This window comes from Oryctolagus cuniculus, chromosome 5 (genome assembly GCF_051225735.1).
Source record: "Oryctolagus cuniculus isolate XC-2025 breed Fujian yellow rabbit chromosome 5, ASM5122573v1, whole genome shotgun sequence".
NCBI lineage: Eukaryota > Metazoa > Chordata > Mammalia > Lagomorpha > Leporidae > Oryctolagus > Oryctolagus cuniculus.
The window spans coordinates 71062134-71080824 of NC_142871.1; the positions used below are offsets into that span (position 1 = coordinate 71062134).

General features: G+C 40.2%; 1 long non-coding RNA gene across 3 annotated transcripts in view; it reads left to right on the forward strand.

The window, feature by feature from the left end:
* Positions 1-1020: 1020 nt before the first annotated feature.
* The window catches only part of LOC149126545 (uncharacterized), a 117672-nt gene continuing 100001 nt past the window's right edge, over positions 1021-18691 (forward strand). The window contains exon 1 of one of the 3 annotated variants that reach the window (XR_016233422.1): positions 1021-1180. This is a non-coding gene — a long non-coding RNA (uncharacterized LOC149126545). The remainder of the gene's footprint in view (positions 1181-18691) is intronic. The other 2 variants (XR_016233423.1, XR_016233421.1) reach the window with 2 other exon arrangements.

The window sequence follows — 18691 nt, forward strand, 5'->3', positions numbered from 1 at the left end:
CATATTTTTTAGCTTCAAAAAGGAGTCGATCCCCTATTTAATTGTTTATGTCTATTTATTCTGATGCAGGGACAGCAAACTGAACATGAAACACGGCCTCATATGGCGCTGCCCTTGCATCCTACCGCACTTCCGCGGTGAGTGGCGCTGGACGCGAACTCCCAGGATGCCACTGACGATCAAGCGCCACGTCTGCGTCTCTTACGTCCTGGTGTCTGGCTCCCGACCATTGCTCGCAGGCCACAGACGCCCTCTCGACTTCTTGCAGTTAGCAGCACTGTTGTAGAAGTACAAACAGAAAATAAATTTGGGTACATTTTAAGTGGGGTGTAGAATGACCTGAATGGAACTGGCCAATCTGGTTTTTTTTTTTTTTTTTTTTTTTTACAGGCAGAGTGGACAGTGAGAGAGAGAGACAGAGAGAAAGGTCTTCCTTTGCCGTTGGTTCACCCTCCAATGGCTGCCGCGGCCGGCGCACCGCGCTGATCCGATGGCAGGAGCCAGGAGCCAGGTGCTTTTCCTGGTCTCCCATGGGGTACAGGGCCCAAGCTCCTGGGCCATCCTCCACTGCACTCCCTGGCCACAGCAGAGGGCTGGCCTGGAAGAGGGGCAACCGGGACAGAATCCGGCGCCCCGACCAGGACTAGAACCCGGTGTGCCGGCGCCGCTAGGCGGAGGATTAGCCTAGTGAGCCGCGGCGCCGGCCTGGCCAATCTGTTAAATTGTATAGATCTCACACACTTGGCTCATGACAAACACGTGCTGCTCTGTTTCTTACACATATAGTTTATGTAATTAGAGAAGAGAGGGAAACAGTTTTCTGTTTTAGTTTGCAGATTTTCTCCCCTTAGTAGTAGGAAATAGAATTCTGTTGAGGAAAATAAACCATTTCCTCACAATGCCTCAGTATTTGATCTAGTTATTATGTTTGCCCTTTCTCAGAAAGGAAAAAAGATTGAATTTTGTGGATTAATTCAGATGCAGTTTAACAACACTTCACTTCATTAAATCAGTGTGCTGATGGTTTCAAGTTGCAAGGAACAAAAACACGTTCTGGGACCTCAGAGTTTCCGTGGGGCCACAGGAAGTTACGTACGGAAGCCGGGATGCTTCCTCACGCTAGAAGAGCTGGAGTTCAGCGAGGGCTGGGACATTCTCCAGGTCAGATGGCAACTGCCAGGTACGCTTTCCGGAGGCTCAGTCTTCCTCCTTTAGTGACATTACTGCCTGATCTCTCTTCCCGCGTTACCAAGCTCCATCAATTGGTGAGGTGCCATCCAGCGTGGTACAAGCCGTGAGTGTTTTTCCCCCTGTCTGAGTATTTGGTGAGCTCTGGGGCTCCAGATCTAACCCGGGCTCATCAGGGTAGTGGGTCATGGAGAACAAAGCAAGCTAGTAACCTCCTTCAATGGAGAGTGGGTGTGAAAGTGCACGCTGAATTATAAATCTCTTTCTTTGTAGTAAGTAATACATACTCACTGGGTATAGATTACATAATATGTAGTATATATTTTTTGATTTTTTTTAACTTTTATTTAATGAATATAAATTTCCAAAGTACGACTTATGGATTACAATGGCTTCCCCCCATACCCTCCCTCCCACCCACAACCCTCCCCTTTCCCACTCCCTCTCCCCTTCCATTCACATCAAGATTCATTTTCGATTATCTTAATATACAGAAGATCAGCTTAGTATACATTAAGTAAGGATTTCAGCAGTTTGCTCCCACACAGAAACATAAAGTGAAAAATAATAGATGATTTTTTTTTTAATGATGATGAAATCAGATCAGACCTATTGTCATGTTTAATCCCAGTGAGAGTCAAGTTGGGAGTTGATAATTTCTTTTTTTTTTTTTTTTTTTTTTTTTTTTTTTTTTACAGAGGATGAGTGTCAATTGGTAAAGTCAACAACAGGAGTCACTGTGCATTTACTCCTCATGTAGGATCTCTGTCCTTAATGTGCTGTGCATTGAGATTTAATGCTATACCGAGTACTCAAACAATATATTTCACTTTGTGTTTCTATGGGGGTGCAAACTGTTGAAATCTTTACTTAATGCATAATATGTAGTATATTTAATACAATATATTCTAGCAATTATATTTTAATATATTAATAATATATAAGAGTACATGTATATTTTTGCAGCCTATATAATACGTGTTGCTACTCTGTCAATGTAAGGTACTTGTAAGCTTTCTCTTTATGATGCCGTAGTTTGCAGAGGAGTCTGTGACAGTCTGCTTTCATGCTCATGCCTCTGTAGGAACAATGAAATGGAAGAAGAAAATGGGGTAACAGGATGCACTCTATCGGCCCTGAGAATTGTATGACTCAAGTCAGTTACTTAACCTGAAAATGGTTTGTGAAGTGTCAACCAGAGCTGTATACATCTGTAGAACTGTCATTAGATACGTTTTTAATGCTAGAATTTAGGAAAGATTATACAAGAGGAAAAACCAGAATTTTCAGAAAACTTATGATCATGTTTTTTGGAAACTAGTGCTTATGTTTTGGAAAGCTTCTATTCTGTAGGTAGTTGGGTAGTATGAAAAAACTTCATCATCAGAATGTATTCTGTTAGATCAACATGTTTGATCTCAATTGTGAGAATAAATAATGTATTTGTCCCTTTAAATTAAAATATTTTATCCAAGAAGGAGTAGAAAAACACTAAATTATATTTTTATTGGAAACAGTTGAAGCTCTGTAAAGATAAAAAGTGTAGTCAATGTGGAGAGGAGTAAAAGGGACAGGGAGGGATTCAGGGAAGGTGTGCAGTCGGCAGTTGGGGATGAATCAGAGCAGGCTTGGAGGAAAAGAGGCACCTTATATGGAGGCCAGGGAGTAAGGGAGTTGGGAAGGGAGATTTTTATTCTATTTGAGAAGCAGGGAAAGAAAGAGAGCTTCCACCTATTGACATGCTCTCCAAATACCTGCAATAGCCAGGACTGAGCTGGGCCCAAGAAAGCTAGGAGCTAGGAATTCAATCTAAGTCTGGTAGCAACCCAACCAGTTGAGCCATCACTGCTGACTCTCGGGGTCTGCATTAGCAAGAAGCTGGGTTCAGGAGCTAGAGCTAGGCATCAAACCCACATACTCTAATATGGATCATAGTCGTTTTAAACAATGTCTTAGCTTCCAGGTTAAATGCTCACCTCTGGAGGGGAGATGTTTAAGATATTTTATTCTGTCCCCATCCACACCTGCTCCATGTATTTTCTGAAGATACTAAATGAAAACTTTATACTTTAAAAATCAATGATTAGAGAATGGGCTCCATGAACACCTATATTACTTGGATTCTACTTTCAAAATGATTACTCTCCAAATAAAAAGCACCTGCTATATTATGGGGACTATGTTTGAATATTTCCCATTATTTTTCAGAACTTGTAGAGCAACACAGCAGAAATGAGTATTATCTCTATTTAATAAGTGAGGAAACCGAGTCTCAGAAGAAAATGGATTAGGTCAGTGGTCCTCAAATTTCTGTCCATTGGAGTTATCAGGAGGGCATATTAACATTCATGTTGTTGAGCCCTGATTTGAAAAGTTTCTGATTTGTAGATTTTGGGTAGAGTCCAAGAATTTGCATTTCTGACCGAATCACCACAATTTGAGAATCACTGTTTAAGATCATTTCTCTTTTAAGCATAACAGCCAAGACTTGAATTAGATTTTTTAACTAGAGAACATTTCCTTCCCATTAACTCTCCATGCCTCTTTAGTCTAAGACAGTGGCCTTCACCCTTGACGGCACATTAGTAGCCTTAAAGCACCTGAGGTTGCTGAGGCTCCACACTAGTGATTCTTTAAGCTTCAAAGGTGTTTCCAATGGGCAGCTGAGGCCAATACTCACAATAGTAAGGTAAGAAATCTTGGAATAGGATTTAAATGTTCCTGGGATCCCAGAGCCTGTGTGTGTGTGTGTGTGTGTGTGTGTGTGTGTGTGTGTGTGCATGTGCATGTATGTTCCCTCTTTAGCCCAAAGCCTAAAGCAGCTATTTCCTTATATTGCTCTTCTCCAGTCTCCAATGATTCAGACATGAAACAAGCTCGAGCTTTGGAATCAGAGCAATGGGGTTAAAGCCCCTTCAGGCTGCTTGGTGGCTATGTAACCCATGGCAAATTACTTTATTAGTGCTGTTAGGTTGTTTATGTGGAATGCATGTGATATGGTACATAAAATATAAGCATACTAGGATCCCTACCCCTGCTGTGTTCCTTTAGAGACAGATTGGCTTGACAGTTTTATATTTAAAACGAATGTTTCGCAAAGTGTGAGAGTCTTAACACTGGTGTTTGGAAGATGTTTGAGTTGTAAGATGATATGAAGTAAGACTGAATCACGTTAAGAGAATAATGTTCCCCTTTCATTTATTCTTTTATTAAAAGGAAAATTTCAATCTGTCCCTTCAATTTTGCTAACAATCCTTTTAATAAAGTAAACATTGGGTTTTACACCTGGAATCTGGACAGATCATGATATCTGGTTAAATTTAATGACATGAACATTTAAAATTTGTATTTTTTTTTGACAGGCAGAGTTAGAAAGTTACACAGAGAGAGAAACAGAGAGAAAGGTATTCCTTTTTCCGTTGGTTCACCCCGCAAGTGGCCGCTATGGCTGGCGCGCTGCGTGGATCGGAAGCCAGGAGCCAGGTGCTTCTCCTGGTCTCCCATGGGGTGCAGGGCCCAAGGACCTGGGCCATCCTCCACTGCACTCCCAGGCCACAGCAGAGAGCTGGCCTGGAAGAGGGGCAACTGGGACAGAATCCGGCGCCCCAGGGACTAGAACCCAGGGTGCAGGCACCGCGAGGCGGAGGATTAGCCTATTGAGCCACGGGGCTGGTTACTTTCTGTTAATGGCACTGATTTTTCCATTTTTGTGATGTTACATAGAGTTCCTTAAATGTATAAATATTTTCTTTGAAAATATGTGAAGTTTTCTTTAAAACAAATACTTTTACTTTTAAAAAGTGAGTTGCATGCTGTTATGAAAAACAATAACGTGTGGTGTGTGGCTTTCTGAAGTTTTGGAGAAAGTGTGACCCCAGGCTTTGAGGCATGGGGTGTACTGACTAATCATGCTTTAGAAGCAAAGTCCCCAGTAGTGGAGGCAGCGAATTTTCCTGGGGATACTTCTACTTTTGCTTTCCATCGTAGCTCTCATTCTGCTCTCTGGTTTCTGCATCCGCCTGTGGTGGTGGTGATGAGGATATCTATACCACCTGCCCTCTACCTGGCCCACACCACACCTTTTCCCATCCCAGGGCTGTAGTCCACTGAAGGGAATTGAGGGGTCCTGGATGATGCAGGGTAGAGCCACACCCATCCCCAGGAAACTAATTTTGCAAACCAGCCAAGGATTAGTTGCAAATGTGGATTTTTCAACAGAAGAATTAAGGGAAAATGGGCCTCTTGGACAGAGAAAAGTCTTTTTAAAATCTCTCATGCCAGGCACAGCAAAACATTCTGCTTCGGCTGGCTTTGGAATGTGGTAGGCTGGATAATGCTCCTGTTGCGTGGTTGTATACCCCAGTTCCTGGAATCTGTGCATATGTTACCTTACTGACAAAAAGGGCTTTTCTCCCAAGTGTAAGTTATGGATTTTTAAAAAATATTTATTTATTTACTTGATAGAGATACACAGAGAGAGAAGGAGAGGGGTATATATAGAGAGGTCCTTCATCCACTGGTTCACCCCCAAGATGGCCACGATGGCCAGAACTGTGCTGATCCGAAGCCAGGAGCCAGGAGCGTCCTCCGGGTCTCCCACGCATGTGCAGGGGTCCAGGGACTTGGGTCATCCTCCACTGCTCTCCCAAGCCACAGCAGAGAGCTGGATCAGAAGTGGAGCAGCCAGGACCAGAACCTGTGCCCATATGGGTTGCCGGCACTGCAGGCAGTGGCTTCACCTGCTATACCACAGCACCGGCCCCAAGTTATGCATACTCATGGATCATCTGAGAAGGCCCAATATAATCATAAGAGCCCTTATAAGATGGAGGCATGGGATTGACCTTGTAACAGTTGAGATTCTAGGAGGAGTTGCCATTGAAAAGTTCAGCAGAACAGCCAGAGGATTTGACCCTTCACTGAATCTTCCCAGGGCTGCCATCCATGTTGCATGGTTCACCATGCTTGAGATTGGACCAAGATCCAGCCAGGCCTAAGCAAAGAGGAAGTCTATAATTTGACAGTGTAGTCAGAAGCTATGTCTGAAGCTGACAGCTTTGGTAGCCCATCTGACAGCTGTTTTCCCATTCTCCTATTTAAGCAGAAACTTGTTTACATTTCCTCCTTCCTCAATGAAATAGACATTCTCCTGGGAGAAACTGTCCTATCTATAAGCTCCAATGAGTGGAGCCTGCTTACTGAGCCATTCAGCACATAGAGTTTCCTGGTGACTGTTACTGGTCCAGAGATGGATCTGTGACTCTGGAAGACCACTTGTGTGACAGCAAAGCCTTATTGTACACACACAAGAGAGTTTTTCTTTCTTTTATGGGCAGGAAGTCCTAACCCTGTTATTGGCAGCCATTTTTTGACTATGAAGGGAAACTAATTTTAGGAGGAAGCTGTCCTTAGGACAGTAGAACAGATGGGTAGAAAGAACCTGAGTCTTTGGAAATAGAGCTGATACAACAGTCTGGATTGCTTGTTATATGAGCTACTTTATTATTTAAAGCCAACTTGAGTTGACTTTTATGTGCAACCAGAATAATTCTTTTTTTTTTTTTTTATTTTTTGACAGGCAGAGTGGACAGTGAGAGAGAGAGACAGAGAGAAAGGTCTTCCTTTGCCGTTGGTTCACCCTCCAATGGCCGCCGTGGCCGGCGCGCTGCGGCCGGCGCGCTGCGGCCGGCGCACCGTGCTGATCCGATGGCAGGAGCCAGGAGCCAGGTACTTCTCCTGGTCTCCCATGGGGTGCAGGGCCCAAGCACTTGGGCCATCCTCCACTGCACTCCCTGGCCACAGCAGAGAGCTGGCCTGGAAGAGGGGCAACCGGGACAGAATCCGGCGCCCCAACCGGGACTAGAACCTGGTGTGCCGGCGCCGCTAGGCGGAGGATTAGCCTAGTGAGCCGCGGCGCTGGCTAACCAGAATAATTCTTTTAAACCACTTCTCATGTCCCATTCCTTTGCAGATGATAAATTTTTTGTTAACAGAAGAAACTAATTCTGGCTTTATCTGCTGAGATGTGGTCACTCATATGACCTTGATAGAACTATGTTGACCTTCGCATCTTAGAGGAAAGATTATAATAATCTGTACATGGTAGCATTAGCTGAAGAGTTAAGTAGGCTCAAACACTCATAAATTCATTTTGGAAATTCTGAAATGCACTCCAGATATAAGAAGTAAAATTAAGAAAATTGTCTTCCTTTTGCTACTGTTCAAATATGCTTTTACTAGCTAGATAAATTTCATTTTTATCATTTATTTTCTTCTCTCACATGATATAATTGGTAGGGAATGCTTTTCTTCAAGGTACTCAATAAATGTTAATGTAAATGAAAACAAAAGCCACCTGGATTATAAATGTTCTCCTGGATTAGTATGTGAGCTCCTTTAAGTGTCTTGCCCGTATCTGGTACTCAAATTTATTTTTTATTTTAATTGACAGTTTCTAAAAACATTACCTAAGGCTAAAGATGGTAAATAGGTTTAATGTCATGTGTCAATTCCTACTGATTGTTGTGGCTCTAAAGAATGATCCTGAGAAAGATTCAGAAGTTATGTCCAGACAGTGTGAAAGAATGCTGTGACCTACTAGTAATGTCTGTCCCTGACGTGGAGTAGGAGCTGGGGGGATTCCTGCTAGTACTGATCATCCTTCTTACAAATCAGAAAAAATTGAGAGGCAGGGAGATAGAGAAAGTGGGAGAGAGGGAAAGAAAGAGTGGTGGGGTGAGGGAGGAAGGAGAAGGAGAGAGAGAAGAGAGAAAGAGCGAGAGAGAGACAGAGAGAAAGAGAACTCCCATTAGCTGGTTCATTCCTCCAAATGCCTTCAACAGGTAGAACTGGACCAAAGCTAAAGCCATGAGCCAGGAACTCAATCCAGTTCTCTCAAGAGGGTATCAAGAGCCAGTTACTTGAACTATCTCTCCTGCCTCCTAAGTGCACTCTAGCAGGAAGCTGGAACCCGTAGCCAGAGCCGGGAATAGAATCCAGGTTCTCTGATGTGGGATGCTGGTATTTTAACAACTTGACCAAATGCCAATCTTGATCATCATCCTCATCTTTTTTTTTTTTTTTTAAACTTACACATGGATTTTTAAAAAGATTTATTTATGTGAAAGGCAGAGTGACAAATACATGCAAAGCCAGTGTTGTACTAAGACAAGGCCAGGACTCTGGAACTTCATCTGGGTTCCCATGTGAGTGGCAGAGACCCAAGTATTTGAACCATCATCTGCTACCTCTCAGATGCATTAACAGGAAGCTGGATGGGAAGTATGGAGTAGTTGGGCCACAAACCAAGCACTCTGATGGGGTTCAGGTGTCTCAAGCAGCAGCTTAACCTGCCACAAGGCCCAAGACCATCGTCATCTTAACAGAAGACATTAAATGAAGGGAATTATGAGTTCCTTGGAGGTTGGTTACATTCACATATGAAGGTTAGTGGCTTTTCAGCTTATGAGTAAGCCAGCCTTGCCTGGACAGCATTTCCTGCTCCCTATGGGTTTGCTTTCTTGGGTGTGTATGCTTTTGATGAATTGTTGAGGATACATATAGGGTTAAGTTTAATTTCTATAGAAATCATCTTTTAATTGTAGCAAATTATGTGGTATCCAAATATAACATAATAATATAAGCAAGTAAATATAATAAATATAATTACCATGGCAAGTCTAATTGTAAAATGATAACCAAGATTTTCACCCTCTGGTACATATGATCCCCATCCCAACCCTCCTTGAATGCAGACAGGATCTGAGGTTTGACAGGATGTCACTTCTATAAGTATGTTACACTATCGCAAAGGTGAAGTAGTTTTGTAGATATAATTAAGGACCCAAATCAGTTGCTTGAATAAACCCAAAAGGAGGTTATCCTTGGTGGGGCCAATTTATTCAAGTGAAAGCTGTTAAAAGAAGGACTTGGGTCCTTCCCAAAGAGGCAGATGCTCCTGCTGGCCTTAAAGAAGTCCGTGTGGTGGTGTGAGAGGAACTGTTGGGGAGCCACATGGCCAGGATTTGAGGCAGCTTCTAAAAGCTGAGAGCAGCCCTGGGTGGAAGCCAGCAAGAATGTGGAGACTTGAGTCTTATGATTGCAGAGAAATACATTCCACCAACAGCCAGGTGAGCTTGGAAGAGAATCCCAGGCTCCAGCAAGGAGCACAGTCCGTCACACGCCTGGATCGCTGCTGTGATGCCTGAGCTGAGGACCAGCTAAGTGGCACCTGGGCTCCTGACTCAATGGGAATTGTGAGAAAAGAAGTATGTGTTGATTTAAGCTGGTACATTTGTTATAATTTGTTACATGGCGAGGTAAAAAGAATAAAATTTACCATTGAATCATAAATGATAAAGAAGAAAATGAAATAAACAGAACAGAGTGGGTTAACAAGTGTGGATTTCACTCTGGTGGAGAGAAAAGCATGACTTACATGCTCACACACAGGTGAATGATGCAGAATGAACCCTTAACTCCACTGGGCACATTGATTTGTCTTTTTCCTGGTTGTGTGAGCAGCAGGGAGTCTACCAAATAATTTATGATTGGTTTAGGACTCAAAGGAGACTGGATCATCTAGCATTTGTTATTCATCTTTGTTCTAAGAACAACACAATATCAACAGAAGTAAGTAAACAGCTTCTCATGACACTATTATTTCTACAAATAGATCTGTGTATTTTTCCATGTTTCTCTTCAATTCTGGTCACATGTGAATAAAAGGTTGTACATAGTCAAATGATTTACATAGACACAATTTTGTGCTCTTGAACATTTATAATAAACATTTCCATGTTGCTATGTGGTCTTCACAGTTGTTTTTATTCATTGGATAGTTTAGTGAGTTTATGTGTTAAAAATTTCCACAATAATTTTCTTATTATTGGACATTGATAGGATTCCTCTTTAAGTTTTTTACTTTTGCTGCTGTAAATAACATTCATTTTGCTGCTAAAGTTTGCTTTGATAGCAAAAATACCATGGTAGTTGCATATGGCTTTTAAAAAATGATCACATAATGTTCTCAGGATGTTTCCATACTGACTTAAATGTATAAACATTTCTGGACCTAAGTGTTTTCTCCAAATTTTTGTCAGTGTGCACTGCTTTTAGCAATGTGAATTGCTGTTTGCATTTGTTTCAGGATCATCTCCTGGTTTAGGAATTCTTTTTGTAAATGTCTGGCCATTTACTTTTTAAAAAATCAGTCTTATTGGGCTATAATAATCCAACAAAATGCACTAATGTACAACTAAATAAAACTCGACAAGTTTATATATCAATGTAACTGTACCAGTTGCACCATGATAACACTATGAGACATTTTCATCATGCCCCTAAATATTCTTATACTCCTTAGAATCTGTTCACTATTTTGGCCCATGCAACCAATGATCTTTCTGAAAATTAGTTGTGCTTGTTTTACTTGCATTTCATTTAGTGGCATCATACAGTCTGTAGTTTTTTGTGTATGTCTCCTTTTATTCAGCATAATGATTTTGAGATTTGCCCATGTTGTTATCTGCTTTTTAATGTTCTTCAGGAGGAGTACTTTGAATGGCTATAACACTGTTTGCTTATTCATGGACTTACCTGCTATTGAACATGTGGGCTGATACTAGTTTTTTGGTGTAATGAATAAGGCTGATCTGAAGGCTCTCACACAATCTTTGTGTGGGCAACTGCTTTCAGTTCTATTGGGTAGAAATCTAGGAGAAGGATTGCTGAGTAACATGGAAAGTATATGTTTAATTTTGTAGAAAATTGCTCAACTGTTCCTAGAGTGGCTTACCCAGTTTACATTCTCATTAGCCACGGATAGGTATGCTGGTTATTACATATGTTTGACAATACTTGATGTTGTCAGTCTTTCAAGTAACATTTAAGAAAACTATTTATATCTGAGAGGCAGAGAGGCAGAAAGAAATAAATAGATTCAGGGAGCTTACATCCACTGGTTCACCCTTGAAATGTCAATGGCTGGGGTGGATGTTTTGGGGAGAGTTAGCTTGGAACCAGGAACTGGGAACTCAGTTTGGTCTTCCATGCTGGGCAGGAACCCAATTACTTGAGCTGTCACAGGTGCTTCTCAGGGTTGGAGTTAGGGATTGTGCTGGGGTCTGAACCCAGGTACTCTGATGTGGAATGTGGGTATCTTAACCACTAGGCAAATGACCACCCTGGTCTTTTTAATTTTAAGTATTCTAATGGATGGGATCTGAGATCTCACTGTGGTTGTTCATATAATTTTCATATGATTTTTATATATAGATTTTTGGGTAAAAACCAAATCATAAAATTTTCATTATTGTAATGAAAATAAGAGTACACTAAAGAAGCCAATAAGAAGTCAAACTTTGCAGAGGAAATAAAAAGACCTTAGACTTTATCATATAAGGTGGTATCATGAAGTCTGGATATTCTACTATGTTTAACATGAACAATCTCCCAGGCATCCTCCTACGGAGGTGTAGAGGCATCAAGGGGCACTGTGAGCTGCTTGAAAAGTTCTGATACAGGCAGAGTGCCTGCATTTAGCCATGGAACAGGCAAACATTCTTGAGAAAGTGCCCTGAAGCTGAATGATTACTTTTCTCACTGTGCTGACAGAAGCTGCAGCAATAAATACAAAATGCCGCTTCTCAGGTTGACTCACTCTTCCACCTTCTAAGCCTAGGAACAAAGGGGATACAATTTAATATTTACCATTGTTGGACAATGAGCTCTCCTTTAAATTTTGCTAAGGTTTTGGTGTTTCAGGATAACATTTGGATTAGTTCTGTGGCAATGGAAAGGACAAAGCCAGTCTATTGGCTAATCCAACGAGAGGTGAAAGGAAAAAGTCAAAACTTGCGAGTCACCAATAATCATGCCCAAAGTCCCTGGCTACCAATGTGCTTCGCAGATGGTTAGGAACTTATTTCTGTCTTAAATCTTTGAAAAACCTGTTGTCTCTATCATGGAAATTGAGTTCATTTCTTTATGTGAAACTTGGTTAAGTGGATAGAGACATATGGGAGACTTAATTTCAATTAGTGATCTTTGGAAGTTGACCACAAGATACAAATGGCAATATCAACTTAGATATCTTCACAAAACCAGTGTTATGCCCATTTTCTGAAACAGTGCTAAGCTTATGTTACATATTTTGTCCTAGTGGAATACCAGGAAGCTTACAACCTGAAAGAGGTTTCAAAAATTAATTATTTGGAGCAATTTATAATCTTTGGTCATGGACAAAGTCCAACAAGTTACTGTCAGTATGGATGAAATTGCTGCTTTTATTTATGTGGGACCACGTCATCCTTATTACCCGCTAATATATTTCACCATTGCTTTTTGTTTATATTTTTACCAAAAAGAAATTCAAGGGGACAAATTACATGTTTTGGTCTTTCTGAGGGGTAATAACAAAGCAGACAGATTTAATCCTGATCCATCTTCTGTCTCTATTGGGACCAGATTTTCAACATTCAATCAAATGAATTATGTACTGTATAATTATTCTCAGTATTTGAAACATATCCTTCTCCAAGTCATCTAAATAAAGATACAGAATGCTACTTTATTTTTCCTTTTTACCCCAAATATGGTTTCTAAATCTCAGTGCTAGCTTTGCATTAATATGAACTAATTGTCTTAGAATATGCAAAGTGTGAAGTAATTGTGAGGTTCTCATTGCCACCAAATATGTAACTTGAAACTAATGCCTCCAAGCTATGAGTACTTCAGAGAAGACTCCAGAGAGAATTAGACCCAGAATTTTCTTATAGAGCTTTGATACATTTCAAACACTACAAATGAAAAGAAATAGCATATTGAAAATGGAGATCATATGTATGGTCTAGGTTTTTTTTTTGGAGAAATTCCTTAAAATGGAAAAAAATTTGGCAATAAAGTGCTATTTCTTCAAACTGAGAAGTGGTGCAATGATACATCAATAGATTCTGGTTTAAATTCAATATGGTCCATCCGTAGTAAAGAATACTATTCAGCTGTTGAAAAGAAAGAGGTAGATTTAACACATTTTGACTTGGCAAGATCTCTAAGACATATTTTTAAGTGAAAAATATGCATAACAACAGTAATGTTTCTAGTTATACAAAAAAAGACAAAGTATAATTGTGATATGAACAGATGAAGTGCTTTAAAATGCTTGTTTAAGTGAGGGAGGGAATTTAACTTAACAGTTCTACATCACAGTACATAGGTTCAATTCTTAGCTCTGGCTCCAGACTCCAGGTTCTTGCCATTGCAGACCTTGGGAAACAGCAGTGATGGTTCAAGTAATTGGAGTCGGATACCTCTATGGATTGTGTTCCTGGCTACAGTCCTGACCATTGTAGTCATTTGGGAGTGAACCAGCAAATGTGAGCTCTGTTTCTCTAATTTAAAAAGTTGAAAAATGGAATTAAAATATGTTTATTTTTGGTGAAAATAGTTTAGAAAACTATGCATAGATTTTTTTTATAATACACATTTTCTACAAACTTTTTGAAGATCCTCTTATATATGTTTGGGTACTTTAAAAAGTTAAAAGGTAAGCTTATTTTGGTACAAAACATTTTGAATTCTTGCATATAAGGGGGTATTCAAAAAGTCTTTGAAAAATGTATATTATGAAAAAACTGGACACTGTGCAAATATATTTTTGCACCAAAGCAAATTTATCCTTTAATTCTATTTTCCACAAATACTTCAAAGCACACTTGTTCAAATGTATAACATGTTCATCAAATTATTGACTGGATCCTAAAATGTGCAAGAGAGAAACGTCAGATTACTCTCAGAGGATCTCCAATCAGACTCACAGCTGACTTCTCATCAGAAACTCTAAAAGCTAGGAGGGAATGGCGGGATATAGCCCAGGTACTAAGAGAGAACAACTGCCAGCCCAGAATATTATATCCTGCAAAGCTATCATTTGTGAATGAAGGTGAAATAAAGACTTTTCATTGCAAACAGAAATTGAAAGAATTTGTTGCCACTCGTCCAGCCCTGCAAAAGATGCTTAAAGATGTGTTACACACAGAAACACAGAAACACGGTCATCAATATGAAAGAAGGTAAAGGAAGGAAACCAAGGAAGGAAACCTCACAGCAAAAGATCACAGGGAATTCAAAGCATATATTAGAACTTATCTTTGGCAAATGGCAGGGCAAAGTTACCACTTATCATTAGTCACATTGAACGTGAATGGCCTGAACTGTCCAGTTAAAAGACACCAATTGGCTGATTGGGTTAAGGAACAAAACCCATCTATTTGCTGCTTACAAGAAACACATCTTTCCAACAAAGATCCATACAGACTGAAAGTGAAAGGCTGGAAAAAGATATACCATGCCAACAGAAATGAAAAAAGAGCGGGCGTAGCCATCTTAATATCGGACAACATAAACTTTACCACAAAAACTGTTAAGAGAGACAAAGAGGGACACTATATCATGATTAAGGGATCAATTCAACAGGAAGATATAACAATTATCAATGTATATGCACCTAACTACAGGGCACCAGTTTATCTAAAAGATTTATTAACGGACTTAAAGGGAGACTTAGACCCCAATACAGTAGTACTGGGGGACTTCAATACTCCACTCTCAGAAATAGACAGATCATCCGGTCAGAAGATCAACAAGGATACAGTAGATTTAAACGACACTATAGCCCAAATGGATCTAACAGATATATACAGAACTTTCAATCCTACAGCTAAAGATTTTACATTCTTCTCAGCAGTACATGGAAGCTTCTCTAGGATTGACCACATACTAGGCCATAAAGCAAGCCTCAGCAAATTCAAAAGAATTAGAATCATACCATGCAGCTTCTCAGACCATAAAGGAATGAAGTTGGAAATTACCAACTCAAGAATCCCTAGAGCATACGCAAACACATGGAGATTGAACAACATGCTCCTGAATGAACAATGGGTCATAGAAGAAATCAAAAGAGAAATCAAAAACTTTCTGGAAGTAAATGAGGATAACAGCACAACATACCAAAACTTATGGGACACAGCAAAAGCAGTGTTAAGAGGAAAGTTTATATCAATAGGTGCCTACATCAAGAAATTGGAAAGACACCAAATAGATGAGCTTTCAATTCACCTCAAGGATCTAGAAAACCTACAGCAAATCAGACCCAAATCTAGTAGGAGAAGAGAAATAATTAAAATCAGAGAAGAAATCAACAGGATTGAATCAAGAAAAACATTACAAAAAATCAGCCAAACGAAGAGCTGGTTTTTTGAAAAAATAAACAAAATTGACACCCCATTGGCCCAACTAACTAAAAAAAGAAGAGAAAAGACCCAAATCAATAAAATCAGAGATGAAAAAGGAAATGTAACAACAGACACCACAGAAATAAAAAGAATCATCAGAAATTACTACAAGGACTTGTATGCCAGCAAACAGGGAAACCTATCAGAAATGGATAGATTCCTGGACACATGCAACCTACCTAAATTGAACCAGGAAGACATCGAAAACCTAAACAGACCCATAACTGAGACAGAAATTGAAACAGTAATAAAGGCCCTCCCAACAAAGAAAAGCCCAGGACCAGATGGATTCACTGCTGAATTCTACCAGACGTTTAAAGAAGAACTAACTCCAATTCTTCTCAAACTATTCAGAACAATCGAAGAAGAGGGAGTCCTCCCAAATTCTTTCTATGAAGCCAGCATCACCTTAATTCCTAAGCCGGAAAAAGATGCAGCACTGAAAGAGAATTACAGACCAATATCCCTGATGAACATAGATGCAAAAATCCTCAATAAAATTCTCGCCAATAGAATGCAACAACACATCAGAAAGATCATCCACCCAGACCAAGTGGGATTTATCCCTGGTATGCAGGGATGGTTTAATGTGCGCAAGACAATCAATGTGATACACCACATTAACAGACTGCAGAAGAAAAACCATATGATTCTCTCAATAGATGCCGAGAAAGCATTTGATAAAATACAACACCCGTTCATGATGAAAACTCTAAGCAAACTGGGTTTGGAAGGAACATTCCTCAATACAATCAAAGCAATCTATGAAAAACCCACAGCCAACATCCTATTGAATGGGGAAAAGTTGGAAGCATTTCCACTGAGATCTGGAACCAGACAGGGATGCCCACTCTCACCACTGCTATTCAATATAGTTCTGGAGGTTCTAGCCAGAGCTATTAGGCAAGAAAAAGAAATTAAAGGGATACAAATTGGGAAGGAAGAACTCAAACTATCCCTCTTTGCAGATGACATGATTCTGTATTTAGGGGACCCAAAGAACTCTACTAAGAGACTATTGGAACTCATAGAAGAGTTTGGCAAAGTAGCAGGGTATAAAATCAATGCACAAAAATCAACAGCCTTTGTATACACAGACAATGCCATGGCTGAGGAAGAACTTCTAAGATCAATCCCATTCACAATAGCTACAAAAACAATCAAATACCTTGGAATAAACTTAACCAAGGACGTTAAAGATCTCTACGATGAAAATGACAAAACCTTAAAGAAAGAAATAGAAGAGGATACCAAGAAATGGAAAAATCTTCCATGCTCATGGATTGGAAGAATCAATATCATCAAAATGTCCATTCTCCCAAAAGCAATTTACAGATTCAATGCAATACCAATCAAGATACCGAAGACCTTCTTCTCAGATCTGGAAAAAATGGTGCTGAAATTTATATGGAGGCACAAGAGACCTCGAATAGCTAAAGCAATCTTGTACAACAAAAACAAAGCCGGAGGCATCACAATACCAGATTTCAGGACATACTACAGGGCAGTTGTAATTAAAACAACATGGTACTGGTACAGAAACAGATGGATAGACCAATGGAACAGAATTGAAACACCAGAAATCAACCCAAACATCTACAGCCAACTTATATTTGATCAAGGATCTAAAACTAATTCCTGGAGCAAGGACAGTCTATTCAATAAATGGTGCTGGGAAAATTGGATTTCCACGTGCAGAATCATGAAGCAAGACCCCTACCTTACACCTTACACAAAAATCCACTCCACATGGATTAAAGACCTAAATCTACGACCTGACACCATCAAGTTACTAGAGAACATTGGAGAAACCCTTCAAGATATTGGCACAGGCAAAGAATTTCTGGAAAAGACCCGGGAGGCACAGGCAGTCAAAGCCAAAATCAACTATTGTGATTGCATCAAATTGAGAAGTTTCTGTACTGCAAAAGAAACAGTCAGGAGAGTGAAAAGACAACCGACAGAATGGGAAAAAATATTTGCAAACTATGCAACAGACAAAGGGTTAATAACCAGAATCTACAAAGAGATCAAGAAACTCCACAAAAACAAAACCAACAACCCACTTAAGAGATGGGCCAAGGACCTCAATAGACATTTTTCAAAAGAGGAAATCCAAATGGCCAACAGGCACATGAAAAAATGTTCAAGGTCATTGGCAATCAGGGAAATGCAAATCAAAACCACAATGAGGTTTCACCTCACCCCGGTTAGAATGGCTCACATGCAGAAATCTACCAACAACAGATGCTGGCGAGGATGTGGGGAAAAAGGGACACTAACCCACTGTTGGTGGGAATGCAAACTGGTCAAGCCACTATGGAAGTCAGTCTGGAGATTCCTCAGAAACCTGAAGATAACCCTACCGTTCGACCCAGCCATCGCACTCCTTGGAATTTACCCAAAGGAATTTAAATTGGCAAACAAAAAAGAGGTCTGCAGCCTAATGTTTATTGCAGCTCAATTCACAATAGCTAAGACCTGGAACCAACCTAAATGCCCATCAACGATAGACTGGATAAAGAAATTATGGGATATGTACTCTTTAGAATACTATACTGCAGTAAGAAACAACGAAATCCAGTCATTTGCAACAAAATGGAGGAATCTGGAACACATCATGCTGAGTGAAATAAGCCAGTCCCAAAGGGACAAATACCATATGTTCTCCCTGATCGGTGACGACTGACTGAACACCAAGAGGGAAACCTGTTGGAGTGAGGTGGACACTATGGGAAATGGTGGCTTGATCAGCATAGCCCTGACTGTTAATGAACAACTAAATACATTATCCCTCTTAGTAGTTTTTTTATCTGTTCTACTTAATATGACTGGTTTAGATCTGTAATTGATGCACAGTTATTCTTAAGTGTTGAAAATTAACTGAAATGTGATCCCTGTTGAACATGGTGGTGGGAATGGGAGAGGGAAGAGATGTATAATTTGGGACATGCTCAGGCTGACTTGCCCCAAGTGGTGGAGTTGGAAGCATACCAGGGGATTCCAATTCAATCCCATCGAGGTGGCATGTACCAATGCCATCTCACTGTTCCAGGTGATCAGTTTCAGTTCACAGTTGGTCATGGTGAAGGGACTGGGAGTCAAAGGGAGCACATAGACAAGTCTAGTACCTGCTAACGCTAACCGATGGAGTAAATAAAGGGGAGAGTGATCCAACATGGGAAGTGAGATACTCAGCAGACTCATAGAAT